Source organism: Pezoporus flaviventris, unplaced genomic scaffold, assembly GCF_033815535.1.
Source record: "Pezoporus flaviventris isolate CSIRO_AGI_PZ_B2104156 unplaced genomic scaffold, CSIRO_AGI_Pfla_v1 ptg000015l, whole genome shotgun sequence".
In the NCBI taxonomy this organism is placed as follows: Eukaryota; Metazoa; Chordata; class Aves; order Psittaciformes; family Psittacidae; genus Pezoporus; species Pezoporus flaviventris.
The window spans coordinates 26,658,238-26,679,309 of NW_026892563.1; the positions used below are offsets into that span (position 1 = coordinate 26,658,238).

The following is a 21,072-nucleotide window of genomic DNA, read 5'->3' on the forward strand; positions in this document are numbered from 1 at the left end:
CTGAAGCATGAGGCATACCTTCTGTGTTTCAGCTCATTGCCTGTCTCATCCTACTCAGCTTCTCGAGAAAGTTATTTATGTACTGAGAGAGAGAAGTTGAAGGTCTTTTTTTTCTGCCCTGCAGTTTGTTTCTGAATGCCTGGGTGCACAGCTCTCATTGTTTAAAGACCTCACCAGGAAACCACAAGCACCTTTAAATGCCTGAAAGCTAATGAAAATCTTGCTCTTGTTTTTTAAAAGAAGCGTATAGATCCTACATGTTGGATAGGTCCTCCAGAGCTTATAAACAGCAAAAGGAGATTTTCCCAGTGGTGACAGTACTTAAGGAAAATACCAGAGTGAGGAGGAGAAAAATCTGTGCTGAAAATGCAGCCAAAGTGTAAGGCTTCCCAGACCCTTCACACAAATCCCATCCATTTAGGGATCATCTCCAAACACATTCATGTAATTCAATCTAACGTGTTGTTAGTGGAGCAATAGGTTGGTGTTGGAATGGGATTGTCTGTCAGAAAGCAACTGGAATGTGTCTTTGTATTTATGGAAGGTAAATTGGTGCGTGCATGCACCTGTAGAGAAGCCAAAGGCTTGGAGAAAGCAAACTGTTTGATTACCTGAAGGAAAATACAGGAAAAGCAACTGTGCCTTCATAGTGTGTGACATGTCATTTTGCACCAGTCATACAGATTAAGGCACAAGAAACATTTTGCTTTACCTAGGGTGGGGTGAGACATGCGAGGGTGAAGGAGCATTATCCTAAACCGCAGTGTTCAGCTGCTTTGTGTGAATGCGTGTGGCTGGCTCTGGGGGTGAGAGAGAGCCCCTGAAAAAACCACATTTTTACGGGCAAAGCTCAAGTGCGAACATTTCTCAATAACCTCTTTAGTAGAGCTGCTCTCCTGAGAAAACTAGAAAGGACCCTCCTCTGGCTATCTGCGTCTGTCAGTAGAAACTGAAGACAAAACAAAATGTACCAGCAGTTGTAATTCTTAAATTGGTGTGAAGAAATAATGGCTAGCTTAGCCTAATTGTGTAAAGAATGTATGGAAAGAGTGATGCCTCTCCACGTGGGACTTGAAATCATAGGTGGTCTTGCAAAGGGTGGAAGCTAGACCCTGATGTATTGTTTTTTACAGGAAAGTGTTTGCTCTGCAACCAGTTTAGGGGTTAACTGAAATTCACCCATGTCTCAGAACCTCTAAGATACTTCCCCAGTATCTTAATTTACCTTTGGGCTTAATTTACCACATGTTGCTTTAAAACCACTGTATTTCCCAAGGAGGTGTAAGGCCTGATTAGATCTCAGTGGCCTGAACATTTCTGCCCTGGAATCCCTTCCATGAGGGCTGCCTAAAGCTGCAGTGACCCATTCCCCACTGGACTTGCTAGCACTCGGGTTTCCACATGGAAAATGACTACTGCAAAATGCACAAAGCCTCCTCCTTTGAAGGAGATTCTGTGCCCATAAAGGGCTACTAAACATATTGATGCTAAGAATCTAAATTCTCTAGGATTTGTTTTTACTAGAGATCAAAAGTGGTTAGGAGCACGGTTACTTTTGGAGTAACCTTGATAACTGATCATATTAACAAGTATCTACAACAGTGTATCCACAGGGGGCTCTGTTCTTGGGGAGGGAGGGGCCCAATCCCACAGGAACATTATAAACCCCACTAAAGTCTGTCTTGGTCATATGCAGGGATACCATAACGCAATGGAAATGGCAAATAACATGTTACTGTGCTTAAGGAGTAACAGTGCTGTGTTGCAGAGAGCTGGTGGGTTAGATGCACAGTAGTCCTCCTTGGGGTGTTCCCTGACTTGTACCCCAGCTCACAGGCAGAGGTGTGTCTCAGCTCATGAGGAGTCAAGAAGGGCTTGTAAGAGAAACCTACAAAGTCTTCATAAAGTGAAAACTGTTTTTTTCCGTTTTCAGTTTTAGCATTACTTTGGTACAAGTAACCTGTACTGTTCCTGGTTTGTACAATATGGTTCCATTGAACCACTGGGTTGTATGTGCAAGCATGTGCACTCACCCACTTCATATGTATTTTTGTTAGGGCCCCACGACCTGAAAAGCATTAGATGAATCACTGAGCATGTAATTTATTTTTTGGCATTTGTAAACTAATTCTGTTAGCCAGCTACCTTTCTTCTAAGAAATTTCAGCACAAGATGCGAACAGCAGCTGTCAAAGCCTTAGTTCCTGTAGTCAGTCAACACCAATGAATAGTTGGGGTGATGTTAAGTGGGGATGTCTTTAGATGTGAAATGCCAAGCAGATGTTGGTTGCTGTTCCCAGTGGCAGTGCTGTGATGCGTAGGTGACTTGAGCAGTAATCTTCCTGCACATTGTTCAGTTTTCAAAGACCCTATTTCAAAACTTAATCTCAGCTAAAATCAATCTCTGGATCGTTAAACTCTGTTAAGGACTAACTTGTCAGTCAGCGAGTACTTTCTGAAGGAATCTGAGAATACCCTGTACTGCATGGAGACTGAATTTTAGTTAGAACTTGTATTTTCAAGGGCAGGAAAACCCAATAACCTTCTGCTTGCCAAATAGTTTTGTATTTGCTCAGAGCTTAGGGTGCCACTTAATACATACATTACCACTTGTATGTAAAGCACTCTTCTGCTTTTCTGTGTCAAGGAAGATTCTATGTCATTTGGACAGATGTTTTTGAAATTGCAGTTAAACTCAGTTTGGGGGGTTTCTTTTTGAACGTTCAGTCATACTCCGTATAAAAACAGGGAGTGAAGGCAACCAAATGCAGCTTGGCACAACTTTCCTGAGAGCTAACTGGTTTCATAATGCATATTAAGACTAGCTATGCTGATTTAATCTTATTTTCAGCACTAAAGAGCAGGAGGATGGCAAGGGAGAACGCATCCTCTGTGTAGGGGCTCAGCTATGTCATTGGCAGGAGGTGGTTGCTCTGTGACTGACTTCAGCCCAACCAGATTTGGGGTCCCACACCATTTTACTTTTAATGGTGCCTATAGCTTCATTGAAGGCGACACCTGTTTCTGGAGTAGGTGAAGAGTTTACCTCACTAAATGGTCTGTAAGGGCCTGGGCACTCAGTAAGGAGGGAAGGAGGATTTATGGTAAATGTAGTCCTGCCTTCTTGCCTCTTGTGAAATTCTCCCAGAAAGATCAGGTTAATTATTCCCCAGTCTCCCCCTTCCCTTTTCTCACTGTCCTTTTCAAGGAAGCAAAGTGTTGAGTGCCTGAGTTCAGTCTAGATTACCAAGAAACAGCTATTGTTTAGGATGTTAAAAATAAATTGAATCTTTGCTCAAGGTCTCACAACTGTGTCTGATTATCATGTGGTATTTACTGAGTTGAAGAGTCATAACAAGGACTGTCATAACAACATTTTAAAACGCATGCATGTATAAACCCGCTACTAATGGGGAATATTCAACATGTGGTGGATGCATATTTCTTTTTTTTTTTTTTTTTTAATTCAAAGTGGTGCCCACAGTTGCTTTCTTAGAGAAGCGTGAAAACATCTAAATAAATGCCTTAATCTTAAAAACTGATAATAATCTGTAAACTGCCCTTGGCTTCAGTGATAATTGTATGTTATTTTCTTGAAATGCCTGGGGGGATCTCTGTTTATCCCTTTGTAAATTCGTTTCCAAGACAAAGCAACTGCCTGTGCTCTGGTCTCTTTGTGAATACATTTGTATGTGTGCTCAGTCTGGATGGTCACTCAGCTCTCTGTATGAAAATGACACCCTTGGACTTCCCCTGTTTCTTACTTCTGAACAGTGTATATTTGCATGTGTGTCTGTATCTACATATATATGAGAAGAGTTGTCTGTTTGCAGGTATTTATGTGTACATATATGTGAAACATGTATCCTGGAACTGGAAGAAGCTATGACGACAGGGAGAAATTAGGCCCTCAGACCTAATTATGTTGTCTTCTCCCCATGCCCAGTCTGCTGAGAGTCTACCTACATGGGCCTGCGTAGGCATCTCCATCTCTCTCTGCAAATCTGGGCATTATTAGATTGGCATTTCCGCAACCCCTAACTCCCAGGCACAGGGCTCTACCAACTTGACAGAAGCATGAAGCTCACAATTTACGATGGTATTCAGATGCCTGGCACTAATAATTGATGCCCAGGGGAGTTAGTCTCTTGCATGACTTTGAGGATCTGGCCCAGAAGCTGTTAGCTGGAAAATGCCTGAAAGCTACTTGCAGTCAGACTGCAGGGAGCCATGACAAGGATCAGCAAGCTGGGCATCGCTGGCCGGGTAACCATAGTCCCTGGGGATGCAACTGTCTTGCGTGGTGGCATGTACTTGTTAGCATGAGTCGGTATCTGACCTCAGGGTGAGGAGGAAGGACCAGCATGGAGGAATGTTTGCAGAAAAGCATGCGACTTTAATTACGGGATTAGAATTAATTATAGGTAGGATTTAGCAAATACCTGCCTTTGAATACATTTTCCTGTTCTCTGCAATACGGCATGTGTTTGAATCCTCTGCCTAATGCTTGCTTCTGGGCAGTTTGCCTACAGTCTTGGTCGCAGGCAGCTTTGATGGAGACACTTAGGTGACTGCCACTAGCTCCCTGTTCAGCAGCCGGCTGCATGAGGAACGTAAACCTGGGCCTGATAATGTGGAACACACAAAGTGATCAAAGCATAGAGCTGACTCCCCGCTTATGCTTATCGGGATGTAAGCACCTTTCTGGCGCAGAGCCTGGGACTGACAGTCAGTGTGTCCAAGCACAGACTATTTGCTCAACATGGGAACTGACCTGAGGGCTCCCTCTCTGAAGTGGTGGTGCTACCAGGCACTGCAGAAGGAGCAATCCAGGGGGCACAGGCACTGACACTGTCCAAGGAATTTACCTTATCAGATGTAATGGTTTTTCTGTGCACAAGTAACCCACTGGCAATGAAGCTGGTTTTTATGGAAGTGCTTTTATAGCCAACCGTTTCCCAGGGGCATTGTTAGTGTTGAGATTGTTTTGATGGAAATGCTTCATATCTACTGCCAGTCCTCTACCCCAGAATAAATGTGAAGACAAACAACCGGAGATGCGCTTCAGACTGAAGTGCTTGATCCTGTAGGCTTAACCTCAGGGTGTTGATAATGAACTGTGGTGACTGCTGGTTGCAAAACAGCGTGAACAGGGAACGACAGGCTTTCTTTGGAAACCTCTGTTCTCGGCTGTCATTCATTGCTCTTGGCCTCACTCTGCCCTGAGATAGGTTGTGCTGGCTGCGTGCAGTAGAAGCCTCCCAAATTTTCATGGTACAATTGTTTGCATGTTATTATGGTACAATGGTTTGCAAAGCGTAGCACAGCATTTTGCTATTTTAATCCAAAGCAGTGTCTCTAGCAGTGCTGCTGTGAATTATAATCACTGGTAGAAGTGTAAAAAGTTTCCATTTTGCTACCTCTTGTTTCAGCCAGCTACAGCTTTGTGAACAAGCCACACGCTAGCAACTGGCTCTAAATGACAAGTGAATAATCTGCACAGTTAAGTTTGTTCATTAGTGAAATGCTCCATCTTACCAGATGCATGGAGTAGACAAAAGTGAGGGTAGCAGACTGTCTCTTTCAATGGCAATTAATAAAATCAAATGCATTCAGAAAAAATAAATTGTATTCCTTGTGAATGTGTGCTGAGTCCTAAAGAGAGACAAAAGATCAACTCAGGCTATATATACTTTATTCTAATACAGCCTGCTGTAGGATTTTCTTTCATGTGTCTGGGAAGACTGCTTAGAGGGGAAGCATTGTGTGAATTAGTAGATCTCAATACCTTTAGGAAAGCATCTAAGCTGTTTTTGCAAAAATCCTATTCATTAACATCTAAAAGACACAAATAGGTGCTAGAGTGCATATTTTTCTCAAATGCTTCCCAAGAAGTGGCAATAGAAAGGAAAATCCTAATTATAAAAGTGCTCTTGGTAGTGACAATGACTGTTACAGATGCTACAGGGATGACCATAATCTGTCTTTTTATTAGATTAAACATTATGAAAAGCAGTACAGGGGTCTGCACATGTAATAATTGTACAGGCTTGACTTTTCAGCCTAGCTATGCTATGCTTGGTGCCAAACCTGAGGAAATGTGGGAAAAGTGGCCAGAAACTGATGTTGTTCTTCTCTTGATCCTGAGGCTGTAACAAGTGCTGTTTCAGTTGTTGATGCCACCTGAGGCCTGACTTGCCTTGCACAGCTTGTGGTCCACCCTGCTGTGGTACAGTGTCCTGCCATGCCACAGCTGTGTCTTCATTCTGGGAGTAAAAAAGCCGCACTGTGTTCTGGGTAGAGCCCAGCTGCAGCTTTGGGAAAGGCAGGTGTCTGTCTCTCTTACCACCAAGGTCCAGCCTGTGCTCTGCAGTGGGGGCATTCTGGGAGGTGAGGGTTCCTGGCACCTTTTGGGTGCCTGAGGCAGGCAGGAGGCTGGCTCTTTGGAAAAGGGTAGGCTTTAGCCTCTGTATCATCAGTGATGAAGCAGGGACTTCTCTGAGGTTTAGAACTGTATTTCCCTTCCTATTCGCTCCTCTTTTTGGCACAGCACACATATTGGTTAAATTTAAGTGCTTTAAAGTGATCTAGATGGGGGTCTAACACGACCCCTACCAAGGCATCAAGATCACTAAGCTTTATTAAGATAGAGAGTCCAGTTCTGGGTGCACAAGTTCTTTGGTTGAAGTCTTTTGCTTATAGAGAAGCTCTATTTCATGGGTCACTTTGCAGTGATCATACTCTAGCCTTTGCAACCTGGACAGTGTTTACTTTAACAGTCCTGGGAGTTCTTGAGCTATAAGGCAAGAAATCTGTGTGGGACTTTGAAGTACTTGGCCTGCCTGATCTTAATTTGAAACAATTTATTGTTCTCTGTCACTCCTGTTGCAATCCTGTGACCTTACGTATTGCTTTCTTGCCATAGAATTTGCTTGACTGCCTGCTCCTGAAACTGGCACAGCATAGCATTTCTGTTCCTTTTCTTACTTTGATGGTGTACAAAATGTGTTCTCTTGGCTCGCACCCTCATGCTGCTTCATGACTTTTTTTTTTTTTTTTTACAAAAGCAAAAGGCTGTGGAGGCTCTATTTCAGCGATGGATTGTTACCACTTACAATATTTCTGTTCACTGTGCTTTGATGAGCCTGTCGAGAGAAAGCAGTGTCTTTCTCCCTTACTTTTATTTGCTGTGTTCTAATATTGCAGGTCTTTGGAACCCAAAGTCCCAGTCCAAGGGAGATATGAAAGCAATAACAAAAGCCTGTAAAATATTTTTCTTGAAAAAAACCTCATGTGTCTCAGACAATTTTTATCAGAAGGTTATTTGTCATTAAAAAGTTTCCTGCCCTTTGCATACTTCTCCTACCTTTGCACAAAGAGTGGAAGAAATGATTTTGCCTTAGAAGGTTAAACATGCTAGACTACTCCACCTAGAGAGAAATCAGGAGGATGTTTTTAGGAACAATTACCTTCCTATTATAAAATATTGCAGATATCATTATATTTGTTAGGATCTTAGTCACGACCTGACACTATTCCATCAAAAAAAATCAAGCAGGTATTATCTCATGATCATATTTCCTCAATGGGTAAATTATATTTTTTATGCTGCTTTTCTTGATAAAGACTAAGATGACAGTAACCACAAGTGAGCACTCATTTGGCTGAAATGGTTTCAAAACTGGGCTTTTAATTTTTATAGAAGGCCCTTTGTTCTCTGGGTCACACCTGTGGGAAGACATGAAGTTGGAAGTTGCTAGATGCTTGACAGTGAATCTGCCAATGTACATCTCTTCATAATCTGTCCCTGGGGCGCAATCACCACCAGAACCTCTACTGTACTCCTCTACATTGCCATCCTGGTTGAACTGCACACATAGAATCCTGTGTAATGCCAGACAGATCTGCCCGTAACAGCCTTCTGCCTTTTCCTCTTGTGCAGCAGGTAAGAAATGCTTCTTACTGAGGTCTACTTCAACACATAACCAGGTGGCTACTGAATGAGCAGAGAGATGAAGATTGAAATCGCTGTTAACAAGTAACAATGTACAAAGTAACAAGTGTCATGTACAGGCCCACATAGTTAACCACTCTCTTCCCGCTCTGCAAGTGTAGAAACAGCATGATGCCACCAAGACAACTTTCAACCTGAGTTGTGAAATACTCCTTGTAAGTTTGATTTGGTGAAAACTTAGAGTAAATGTTTGCCATGACTCTCAAAAGTACAGTAAAGAATACTTCTGAAACACACACACAAGACTTCCCCCTCCCGCCCCCCTTATCCTGGATCTATGAAAGTCATTTTAACTCCAAAGTCATTTACGTACAAAGATGCCATGAGGCAGAATTAATTTCCTATGTGCAATCCAATGTGCTATGGTTTAAAGGACCTGAAATGGCCATATCTGTCACCATGGAATAACCCAATTGATGCCAAAGGAAAGCAAAGCCAAGTACTGAAAAGCAAATACTACCACTCACTCACTTAGGTATCTCAAGTCTACTTCAAAAGAAACAATACGAAATATTTGGTGCCACCATTTGGACTCATGATCACTGGTAACTGTAAGACTAGCAAATATACAAGCTATAAAGCTGGTCAGTGCTCAGCTCTCCTGTCTAACTGTTATAAAATGTCTGCAGTGGGAGCTGGTACTTGCGTTTCATCAGTACTGCAGCCAGAATGAAGGACTATGGCAGCAGTAGCAGACTGACAAAACATGTTGCTACCCAGCTACTAAACTGGATCAACTCTGAGCAGTGTGCTGCTGGGATAGTAAGCCCTGCCCATGTGAGCCATGCACATGTGAGCATATGTACACAACTGAAATAATCAGTAAGAATTAAAATAAAGAAACTAAAAACTGCCAAGTCAGCTTTGCTGGCATTACTGCATCTGAGTAGCTTGTGGTCATGCAAAGGTTTTACACCACTGGCTGATGGGACTCCAAAGCACAGCAGCTTCACAGCAGGTGAAGGAAGAAGTGCCTGGAGGAAAGCTAGGTTATGAATGGAAGGGAATACGTTAAGGAATTAAGTGAGATAGCAGAGATTGAGCAGCTCTCTGCTGGGAATTGAGGTGTAATAGTATCTTCACTGATTTCAGCTTTAATACTAAATCAGTAGTGACTGTATTGGACAAGAATCTAAGAGCTTTTATAATCCATGGGATTGTATGGCATCCATGTTTGTTCTCTCATTAGGTACTATTTTCATTACAAGTTTTTGAAAGTAACATTTCAGAGAAGGGAAGTAAGGCAAACTTACCAAGAGCTTTCATCTCTTTCAAGACATAGGGGACAAAATGTACAAACCAGTGCCACATGACAATGCCAGTGCTTTTAAATGCATATTTGGATGAATTAGTTTCAAATGGTATCTGCAGAAAGAAATTATCACCCTTCTCTTTTCTTCTTTTCAACCTAAAAGGTAGCAGCAGTATTCAAAATCACTAAGAAATGAAAAAAAAAAAAAAAAACGAAAAAAAACCCCACCAAAACCAACAAACAAACCAACACCCCAACTCAGTAGGTTTCATTTTTTGGCAGTTTGTTTCTTCTCCCTATTTAGGCTCTAGATTGGATTGTCTCCTAATGTGTGTACAAATCTCATAAATCACCTTTGAGAACTGCTGTTAAATTCTACCCACGCTTCTCCTCTTCCTGATCACCTTCTTATTTTATCTCTCTTCTCTTTATAAATTACAGCTATTCCTTTTTTTATCCTTTCTTATTCCCCAAATGATGCAGAGTTTCTTTACAGTGGGCAGTTGAAAATTAATTACTTTTTTGATATTGTAATTATGATTACATGCCATTATGGTTTTGGTTTGGAACAAAGTCCTCATCTTGATTAAATGTGACACCTGGAATGAACTTGTCTTCAGAGGACTAAGCCATGACAGATCATTCAGAGGAAGAGGAGAGATATGTTTTCCTCCACCTGCCAGTCATCAGTATATTGTGACCAGACAACACCGGCATGACATTTCATAATGTAAAGCTAGCTGTTACAGAAGAGAAGACAAGCCTACGTATTTTTCATTTGGAAATGCAAAATTATTAACACAACATTGTTGAAGAGTTTTCCTGGATAGTTTCCTCTTGGCTGGCTCAGGCTAAAAATGACTGCAGAAGTGTAGTATTTTATGAATCTTCCTGACTGTGAAATCTTGTAATTCTCCTTGGGAGGATCTGTGACTCAGATAAAATGCAGAAATCTGAACAGACATGATGGAAAACCATGTGCACTAGTGACTGCAACTTTGAAAAACTTCTGTCCCATCAGTTCCTGTGCATCAATTACACTGGTGAATATTTCCGAGAGATCAGTAACTCAGGCCTCCATAATTATAAAGAAAAACCCTACATGATCTGGAACAGATTTTTTTCCCAAGTGACTCAATTAATTACTTCCATGTGACAATTAGCAACATTGGAAGCTTGTGAAATTCAACAGTCAGGGAACCGGTCATTTGTGCAGACAGGCAATGTGACATATATAGATAACCCTATTAACTTTTAATGAGAACTGTAATCTGTATAAAGTTTTCTAGTTGTTAAATATTTTTAAATGGATCTCAACCTATATATAGCCAGACAGTTACCCATGCAGTAGACTATGGCCTGTTTTTCTTAATCAAGTAAAACTACAATAAGAATTTTGCTCAATTAAGAACCAAAGAATTTGGCTGCATTTTATTTAATTCTTGGCAGTATAAAAACTGGTCTTTCCAACAGTAAGTGCCAGTGTAAAATATTCTGGCAAGGAACAAATGTCAATTTAGAACTATGAAATTCCCATTTTCAGACAGTAAAATTAGAATCACTCTGGTTTGTATTAGCTTAAAAAATACCCAACCCCTGGCTTACAGTTGTGTAGCTAAGTAAACAGGTATTCACTACTGGCCCAGATTCTGTTCTCAGTTATTGTAGCATTTTGACCATAGTGGAGGTAATTCCTATTTATAAGCAGAATAACCAATATCACTGAGTTCTAACTTTTCCACATCCTCAATTTATTGATTTTGATATTCTTCTGCTATGGAAATTATCACAGTGGTTAAATGTATCTGGTTTGAAGTGGACAGCAGTGATTGTTATTGAATCCACTTTACTGCATCGCATCTTGCTACTGATGATGTTTAATGGGATGTCACAGATGAACAGCTTTACCTGCCTAGCCCCTCTGAGCTAAAAGGAAAATTTCCAAAGATGGAAGAGTTGCAGGATAAGTGGGAGTGCTGCTTTCCTTTAATTTTTTTTTTTTTTAAGGAAATGTTTTTCTTATCATTCTTTTAATCTATTCAAAGCTAACCCAAATTCTTCCTGGAAATTGGGCTGGAAATGTCATGAGAACAGACACTATTTCATATATCTGATTTTTTTTTTTTTTTGACTGGTGACAAAGTTCCCATTTAATTAAATGAAAGCAAACTTTGGATGTTTCTGTTGATGTACAGAGGCAGTAGGAGGATATGGGAGGAACCTGTAAAGTAAGCCTATCTATTAAATGAAAGATATATATGTTCAGACTTGACTATTGTTTCACAAGGAACTCCCAAGGAAACATACATGTGGATCCCATTTCCTGCAGGAGTTTGCTTTAAACAATCATGAAATCAACGTATCATACTTCAAAGATTTTTTAGTTTAGCTGGAAGTAGGGCTGTAAATGTTCTGTTGATATCCTTCACCATGGCTTAGCTGATACTATCAGCCAACCCACTTCATACCTGCAGAAAAGACTACTTCTCTTTGGCCTGCTAGGGAGCTCTGTAAGCCAAGTGTCAGCACTGCAGTCAGGTCTATAAATCTTCTAGATTATTTGTGCTCTGGAGTTTCTCTTGCCATTGTGATTAAGAAATAACTGAGTTGTAGAACTCCACCAGTACATATGAAGCTCATTGAATTTTATTCTCTAACAAAAGCATTATTTTGTAAATGGAAAAAAAAAGGCATAAATGTAAGCAGATACGTATGTTTTTTATATTTGAGCCCATTTAATTATATCATTAGTTTTGCCAAATAACATGACATGGACAAGTTAGATGTTAGCCTTTTTTATAATTTAACCAAAGTGATCACATACATAGTGTGCTGGCTGCACACATTATTATGTTTGATCTTTGTCCAACCACAGAAAATTGGTGCAAAAAAAAAAAAAAGCATGTGAGGACCCAGGGCTTCCAAATATTTTAAACTCATACAAAGACACTAAGCTTACTCGTTGTTCAGTCGAGTTCACTGTAGGTGATGACGCCTCACTGACTAAAATAGTCCTAAATTGAATTGTTTTGCAGAGAAATGCAGTGGTCCCACCTTTTTTTTTCTTGTAATTATAGATGATTCTCAAGAAAAACACAGTTTGAAGGTTAACACATTTTAAAATGCACATCTCCGGCCTTGCTCAGCTGTGTGCTGCCAAAGCATGCATATTAGAAATGAGCTGAGGTGGCAGTGTCCAGATCCAGAAAAGCCAACAGTTTTTACTGTAAATATAACACAGACTCCCAGCAGTTGCTATCTCTAAATCTAGGGCTGAAGCTCTGAATCACAGTGGTGAAACAGGCGCCTATTGAATGTTTACTATTCTCATAACATATACTTTCTTTCCTATAGTGCTGGCAGGGAGGGCATTAGAAAATGGTAGTTCCGAAATACTGTTCCTGCCTCCTCCAAGGACATGCTGCCCCTAGAGAACTAAGGAATTTCTGACTTTTTCCCAATGAATTCCTAAGAATAGACATGCTAGCATCTCTGAAAAAGACCAAAGGCACATTATAAACTGTCTGGTATTGCTGAGTTAAATAACGGATTGGCCCTGGCTCTGAGAAAAACTCCTATGTTGGACTTGAATCCTGCCTGCTTACTCACATCTCAAGACTATTTTAGGGCATGGCAGAATTCTGGTTCAGAGTCCTGATCTGATATGTCTGGACACCAGTACTCAGGCAGCAGGCTCAGGTTTTAATAGAGCTAGAGAGTTTTAAGCATGTGTGTAATGTTCAAAACTACCTCTATGACCTTGAGCAAGTTACTTACAGCACCACTTATTTCCATTCCTATGGACAACAGGCCTGATCCACCAGCCCTGATCCCTGTTCGCATATGTATATATTACTTGCTATCACTCCCCAGCTCCTACTTTTTGGTTTGTTCTAACCCCTGCTCATAAGTTTCTTCCACCTTGAGCATTACAGTTGGTATTGGAGAAGGAAAGTAGCAATGAAGAGTAGCAAACCAATAGGAAGTAGAGTTTCATGTAGTATCTTGAGGTCCCTCAGCTCAAACATTTCGTTTAGCACGCCTCTCGAGTTCAGGACTTCAGATGGGGTCTACAGTGCAGGAACAGAAATAACTTGGCAGGCCAACCTGCCAAGGGGAGCATCAAGATGGTGCAGTCTCACTGGCTAGTGGTCCCCATGCTACCTGGTTTAAAGTTAAATCTTTGACACCTCTGCAACACATTGCAGATTCTTCTGAGATTGCTGTGTAGGTATTGTCAGTCTTTGCTGAGCTCCTCCAGTTCCTAATTTGCAAAATGGGTCTGAAGCTCCTTAGTTCTGAGTAATGCTGTAAGAAGTATGCTGAGTATTTTAATGAGGCTATACTAAGTCATCCGTCTTCTCTTATCTCTTATGCTCATGAATGTGTAACCCACTAATTTACAGTGAGTAGAAACTTTTGGTGGCAGTAAACTTCTATGTACTACATTGTTCCTCATAGTCTCCAGTCCCTGCAGTTGACTGTTTACAGGTCTCTCTAACCTCTAAATAAAGCCACAGAGCCCATGAGTCAGTCTTGATGAGCAGACACATTTATCCACATTCTCTTCAGGACTATGAGGCCCAAAAGAATAGTTTCCTGAAAATATGTTTGTCAAGAAGATGAGTGCTCAAGACAAACAATATAGTGGAAACACGAACCAAAAAGAAAACAGGATATCCACCCCACATTTTTTGCTTCAGCAAAACCAGATGGATTTGTCTTTGGAGACCCCAGGACTGGCACTGCTTTTGTGTGTGTGTGTGTGTACTAGGTGCCATATTTTGCCTACTCTTCTTTTTCTGGCTTTGCTTTTGTATATATCATAGTGTCTAAAGCAATTATTCACCTCAGTTATTCTACTTCATCCATGCAAATTAGAACTGTAGTTGCAGTAAATATGAAACTGTAGGTGCTATCCCGTTTTTCTTACATGCTCACTGCATTACTTAAATTCTACGTATTATTGCTTCTTCTAAATTGATTTCTTGGTCTGAGTAAATGCAATTCATTAACTCTATTCTAACCCCGACACAAGCATCCTCTCTATGCCATTAATTACAAAGTTTTCAAGAGCATTTGCGTTTGCAGTCTATGATGCCATAAGGAAATTGAATAGTACTTTACAATTAAAGGAACACATTTCTATGTCTTGACATTATTGTTCATCCTGGATTAGATCAGTATTTTGGGGAGCCACCTGAAATTAGCTCGCTTCTGTAAGGTACCTATTTCACTCCAGTTTTAAAACCACCAGAGCAACCTTTTTTAGAGTCTTTTCCAGAAATGCTTAATTCCTAAAAAAAAAAGAAAAAAAAAGGTGTGCTTCACTTAAAGCAAATCAAACCTGAAAACTATAACAAGGAATGTGTCTTATTGGAAGGAGAGAGAGGAATAAAGTTTTAGGTCCTGATACTCATGTTTGAGTAGTGTAATTTAGAAAAATCTTCCTTTGTATTGATGGCATTGCGCCTGTGCAAAATTGGGATAATACCTCTGAGCAGAAATAACTGATTCTTTATAGCTGGTCTGTCTCCTGAGAAACAGTGCAGGAACCTTCCTTACTGCCAGCTTTCCAATACTAGCATTAGTGAGACTGTAAAAGTCTTGGGGAGAAGAAGGTGAAGAGGGAAAAGAAGCACTGACCTAAAATTGCACTAGCCTGGTGCAGATTAGTCCATTAAAAAGAGAAAAGGGGATAATAAGGTCTGGAGTAATTGTTTATTTTATTTTCAGTTTTAATCACATAAATCCTTGTCATGCTGTAATCAGCCATGTTTGCTGAAGGAAGAAAAAAAATAAAGCAAAACAGGGCATGATCTGAGTGAACTGCGTGGGGAGACCATGTCTTTTGCATGCACTGGTCTTCTGCTGCAGGCTGATTCCAGTGCTCCAGCTGGGTTGGGAAGGGATGCTGCTGCCTTCACCCATTCAGTTGCAATTCTTCCACCTCCACCCTCTCCCAGGATGGCAGAACAAGCCAGCCAGGGGTCTGCTGTCCCAAGGGCTGCCCCAGTCCCTGTGGATTAGCCCTTTGCTGCTTGGGGGCTGGGGGAAGGATTCCCACCACCATCAGTAGCACCCGCCTTCTGGTTCAGCTTCTCAGGCTGTGCCCTACTTTAGGTATCACCTGTTACGGCTTAATGACTAGGTAGTGCTAATGAAAAAGGAGGTGAAGTTGGTGATTATAATAAGACTCTGAAGGGCTGGAAATTTCATGGTTGTATAAAGGAAATACTGTTAATCCTCAGGAACAGGTACTATTTCTATAGCAATAATTTAAGACATTTTCTCCTTAGCACAAAAGCCACACACTGGTATCCATGTAGGCTTAACACAAACACTGCACTGGCAGTTCAGGGGTAGTCAGCTCTTACAAGCAATCGTAGCTTTGTAAGCTTTGTTTGGAGTTTTATTAGGTTCCCTACTGCAGCCCTCAGTAGACAAAATGGGCTTGACATTTAAAATATATCTTGTGTAATTTTTCTATTTCCAGATACAGTCACCATAACTAATTTGTGGCAATAACCAAAAGAAAATTAAATGTTTATGCATCCTTATTTGTAACCAGGATAAAAACCAGATTGTTAGCAAGTATATTTATAAAATCAAGCTCACTGAATGTCAAATGGTATAGCAGTGCATCTGAAGGTCAAATATTTCTTACTGGTGTATATGTATTTAAATAGGTACTACAGCTAATTCAGATGTCCACTGGTGCCCTTTTTGATCAGTATGGAAAGTATACTGGGTTTTCACAGGAGATCCTTGAGAGCCGCCGTGTCTCGCTGATGAAGCTGCCCCGTAGGTGGCGTGAGCCATCCACTCAAGCACAGACACAGGCTTAACGCTCTGCTTGCATTTTTGTGTGAAACCCACGTTCACGTAATTGTCCCTTATATAGGTGCTATGGTCTGTGTTGGCTGGGACACAGTTGTGTTACACTGCCTTTGAGTCATAACTATCATGTCGTGATAAATTATAAAGATATTTCTTTCTGGTAAAGGTAAAATCTGATCTAAATACACGGTGTTCACCTATGCCTTTGAAGGAGAAGAGCCTTCTCCCAGTTACTTTAATCACCTACAGACAGCTCATTACAGTGTATTCCTCATATTGGCCAGTGCAAATAAGATACAAGCTAAGCGTTAGAAATACCTTCCCTTTTAGTCCTTTCTTGCTTCCTGTCTTTTTAGTCTCTCTCTAGATTTTCAGGCACTGTCTCTTGTTTGTCAAAAGGCAAGGGATTTTGCTCTCTAGCTACCCTAGAAGTGTATCAGGTTAGAACGTGCTTTGCTGTGAGCACATAAAAACCTGACAATTTTTCTGCTGGTAGGTAGAAAATGGTGAGCACCGGTCCATTGATCTTTCTATATTTAGGGAAGAAAGGGAATTAGTTTTGAGTGTGCCTTACAGTTCCTGTGCAGTTATACTTCTCACCTGGGGATTATATTCATTCCTAGCTAGGCTTAATCACATGTGAAATGGTGTTTGCATTCCACACTGACCATGGTAGGAGGAGGAAACCTGTATGATCAGGTGTCTATTCTGCTCCATTCAGCACCACTAAATCTCTGAGCAGTGATCCATATCTAGGTAAAAAGTGAGGAGGGAGAGGAATTTAAAACGAAAAGAAAGTCAGGATTGTCTGGTGAGACCTATCTCCAGCTCTTTACAACCACTGCACACTTGAGTGAGTAACTACTATACTTTTAAGCCAGGTAGAATGGAGATCAGGTTTCAAACAGTAAAGAAAATTTAATGAAGGGACCCAACAACGAAGTATGTTTTGTATCTCAAGGCACAAAAAAGATGTCTCAAGAAGGGTATAAAGGTATATGTTGCACATTAGCTGGAACACATATTCTGCCTGAAATTGAAGGATAGGTTGTGCAAAGTATCCAAGTATTTCCAAGATTGGAAATAGATTCTTCATGGTATTGTCAGGTATGCCAGTGGGAGTTACAGGGAAGAGCTCATCAGATGTCTCTCATCCTTATAGGCACAACATGGGCTCAAGTGTTTAGCACTCATAGCATGCACAATAAATTCCCAATGCATGATCATTCTGAGATACACCAGGGGATGCATAGCTAAGGAATGCAAAGAAAAATCTCATTTGGAAGATTAAGAGAATACACTCTGCAAAAAAAATAGCCAATACCTGGCTCACCTACTGTCCTATTTTGACTATTTAATTCCATTCACTCTCTAAGATATCTGTGAATATTCTGAGTCCAGGAGAGATGCATCCAAAGACAAGATTAATATGGAACATTTTTTTTCCTCATTTGTTACTTCTGTGGTACAGGCTTGAATATTGGAAGTAGTGATTTCACAAAAAGCAGTAACTGTACTCACTTCTTAGGTACATAGGTAATAACACTCTTCCTTGGATTTCTGAGGCTACATAACCTCCATGAAAACCATTTGGTTTAACTTTAGTTGAGTCTAGGAAATAAAAATGTCATTCTCAATGTTTCACAGGCCAGAGCTAAACCTTTCCTAAAAGGATATGTTATAATGTCATCTAGAGAAGGGAATGAACTCACTGCAGACAAAAATTATAATAAAAATAGTAATAAAAATCAGACTGAAGAATCCTTTGGTTTAAGGAGATTTCTCATTAAAGCATTTGGTATTTTAATGTGACTGTATACTGGCTGAGAAAAGAAGAACACAACATGTTGAGAGTTAACATTTTAGGACTCTTCATCATGCTAAATTTGGAACTGTACTTTCAGCAACTCTGAAGCAGGCCACTTGGCTTAACTGAAGCTGGGCAAGCCTTTTAGCTTATTCAATGTCACACAAAATAATATCAGGGAAGTTGGGGCTGAGTAAGTGTTAGAGCTTTGTTAGGATGGCATGTCCTCAAAAAAATCACAGAATGCCAAACACAGCTTCCCGTGTTCCTTCAGGCTGAGCAGGGATGCCAAATATACAGAATTGGAAGCTGACTATCAGTGGGTGGTTTTCTTTTTTTATTTGCTTGCTACTGTGCAGACAGCAGAGACAAAATACCAAAAATGCTTCAAATCCTCATGACCTTTCATTGCAAACTGTGAACTTTGTCCACTAAACTCAAATCTCTGTTTACACTGTCAGCACAGGCTTCATGCTGTTGCCTTTTCTTTGCCTTTCCACTTTATCATCTATCGAGAGACAGCTTCACAAACACTGCATAAGAAGGGAAACCTGAGCACATTTCAGGTGTTCAAAATACTTTTTCAGGATCAAAATACTAAGTCTCCATGTTGTGGATTGCTTAAATATAGCTGTAATGCAAGCAAATTAGTATGAAATACATTTTTCGCACCCAAAGCAAGTATTCTATGGAAAGACTTGGCTTTGCCATCAGCTGGCATGGCTCCTATTCCCATGTTGTATGCTGATGCCATGCTGCTGCACAGCTAACCCAATTTATGCCATCTCCCATTTACATAAGGAATACACAGGTGACTTACAGAGTAAATGGTCCAAAAACGCATTCAGTAAACTATGGCATTAGCTTCTCAACTAAAATGCTGATTTCAGCATTGGGCTCCATTCACCCCTTGTAAATCATGAACTAGACTGTTGCAGTGAACAAGTACGGGGGAATTTTGCATGTATAAAGTAGAAATTGTGAGTGTAGAGTGAGTAGAAAAGTGAGGGTGACTGAGCAGTGATATGGGTTGCCCAGGGAGGTTGTGGAATCTCCATCCGTTTGGACTTGGTCCTGGCCAACCAGTACAGATGTCCCTGCTTGAACACGGGTATTGAATAAGATAACCTCCAGAGATGCCTTCCAACCTCAACTGTTCTGTGATTCTGTACAAGACTAGTATGAAATGTAATGTTCTGAATTTATTTCCATAACATTTGCAATTGAAAAATGATAACCTGTTACTTAAATAAACCCAACGATTACACTGAACTCCTTTGAAACTAAACAGAAGCTTGAATTATATAGCAAATATTTTAGCTGAACTATCATTATTATCTGGGAAATTCTTCTGACTGTATTTCAAATCTAATTTAATTCTGTGGTAGCATTCCCTGAATTTTACAAGACAGAGTTATTAGTGAGTTCTGTGTTTGAACTCTTTAGGGTCTAGAAAACTGACTTAAAAGGGGACATTTCCATAGAGACTCCTGCATAGAAAATATATTGGTGTTTCCTAAAGAAACTCAGTGAATTCACAAGGACTCTTTATATGACAAATTGTGTCAATAAGGCTTTTGAAAGAAGACTGTTCGCTTAATGCTACTTTTCCCTGAACGTGGAAAGTATGGAAAATGTGTGGAAAACATTTGCAAAGTGATGACTGCAGCTATATGCTCTATATGTTGCTGTTAATGAGCTAGCTGTTAATAAACCAGATGCTTCAGCACATAAACAGGAGGATTTGTGCTTAATGCAAGACCCATAAGAAGACCTACTGTCTGGTACAACTGCTTCCCAAATCAGACAGGTATACTGCTCTAGTCTTCCATGAACTTCCTGTTACCAGTATAAAAGGCTGTTGCCTACTGGCTTGAAGTCTCTTTTCACCATGAGCAACCCTGAGTTAGCTGTTTCTCCCCACTTTGCAAAGGGGCAGTCACTGTGTATCACCACAGTGCTATTGATGAACTTGATGGAAAGACCAGAAATAATTGTGTACATGTGTGCACATGTGAGGTTGTCTGGGGAACAGGGGACTAGAGAAGCAGAGAATTTAATGAGCATCAGGCCCTTCAGGTCTCTTCAGTAGCAGTCATGTTTTTCCACAAAGGAAAATGACTGCTACTTCTGAACCCAGGACAGCTTTGCACAGGCTGGGATCATAAACTCGTCATCATGGTTAATAGCAGCAAGTAGGAGGTATCTATGGAACATCCCCAATTCTAATGATTTGTGAAGGCAAGTTCTTGTTTTTTTTCTGTGTCCTTCTGTACTAGAGCTTTATGTGTCAGTTATCACTACTAAAGCCCTAAACAAGCCCCTCTTCTTCAAAACACAGACAAAAGCAACCATTGGGTTTATTCACAATATTGCTTGGATTAGTTAAAGAAACCACATTCACCAACAGGAAAAGAGAAGTAAATTTCTAAGTTATTGAATAACACTGCTATGTTTGGAAAGGATTTTTCTTTTGTAATTCCCCCTTAATTTCCTCCCATACAGAGCTGCTGAGAGGAATCTGAAGCTAGGTTTTCACGAGTGACTCAAGGAGTCCAGTAACTGACTCCTGTTTAAAATCAGCAGTCCTGGAAATGTAAGGTAACATTTCCATAAACACAAGAGTAATTTGGGGTTTAAGTTTCACTGGAAATCATCTAGTACTTTCAGCTCCCCAAATCAGACAGGGAAAAGGCAGACCAGTAAAATAATCCTTATTATCAGATAAGCAGGGATTGAATGGAGGAACATAAAGTAAGAGAAAATGAAGAGGAAACTGAGGACAGAGTAGATGACTGTGTTCAACAAGTTTATACACTGAGAGGCATAAAAGGCAGTTCAACAGGAAAAAGGACAGACAGAAGGAATATTGGACTTCATAAACCAACCACATTACTTTCAGGCTCTTAGGTTTTCTTTTGATTTTGTGATATGACCTCAGTAAACCCACATAAAGTTGTATAACTTTATCACCTGACTCAATGCCTCTGAATTCAGCACATTTTTTTGTCATTCTGCTCCCTGATCAGATTAGAAAGTGCCTGAAGTTAAACTGTGTGTTCTGGTAACCTTTCTGAATAGTTCTGCTTCCTTTTTCTTCGTTTCAGTTGTTGGTTGTTTTTTGTTTTTTTTTTTCATTTAAAAGAATTATTGAAATACC

At 40.3% G+C, this 21,072-nt stretch overlaps 1 protein-coding gene across 5 annotated transcripts in view; it reads right to left on the minus strand.

Moving 5' to 3' along the window:
- The window catches only part of COL8A1 (collagen type VIII alpha 1 chain), an 83,689-nt gene that overhangs the window by 7,556 nt on the left and 55,061 nt on the right, over nt 1-21,072 (minus strand). The window contains exon 4 of one of the 5 annotated variants that reach the window (XR_009743479.1): nt 13,759-13,864. The exons of the other annotated variants lie outside the window; for them this stretch is intronic. The gene's annotated coding sequence lies outside the window, so the exon portion shown is untranslated. Of the gene's footprint in view, nt 1-13,758; nt 13,865-21,072 lie in introns of those variants that run through there. 5 annotated transcript variants of the gene reach the window in all.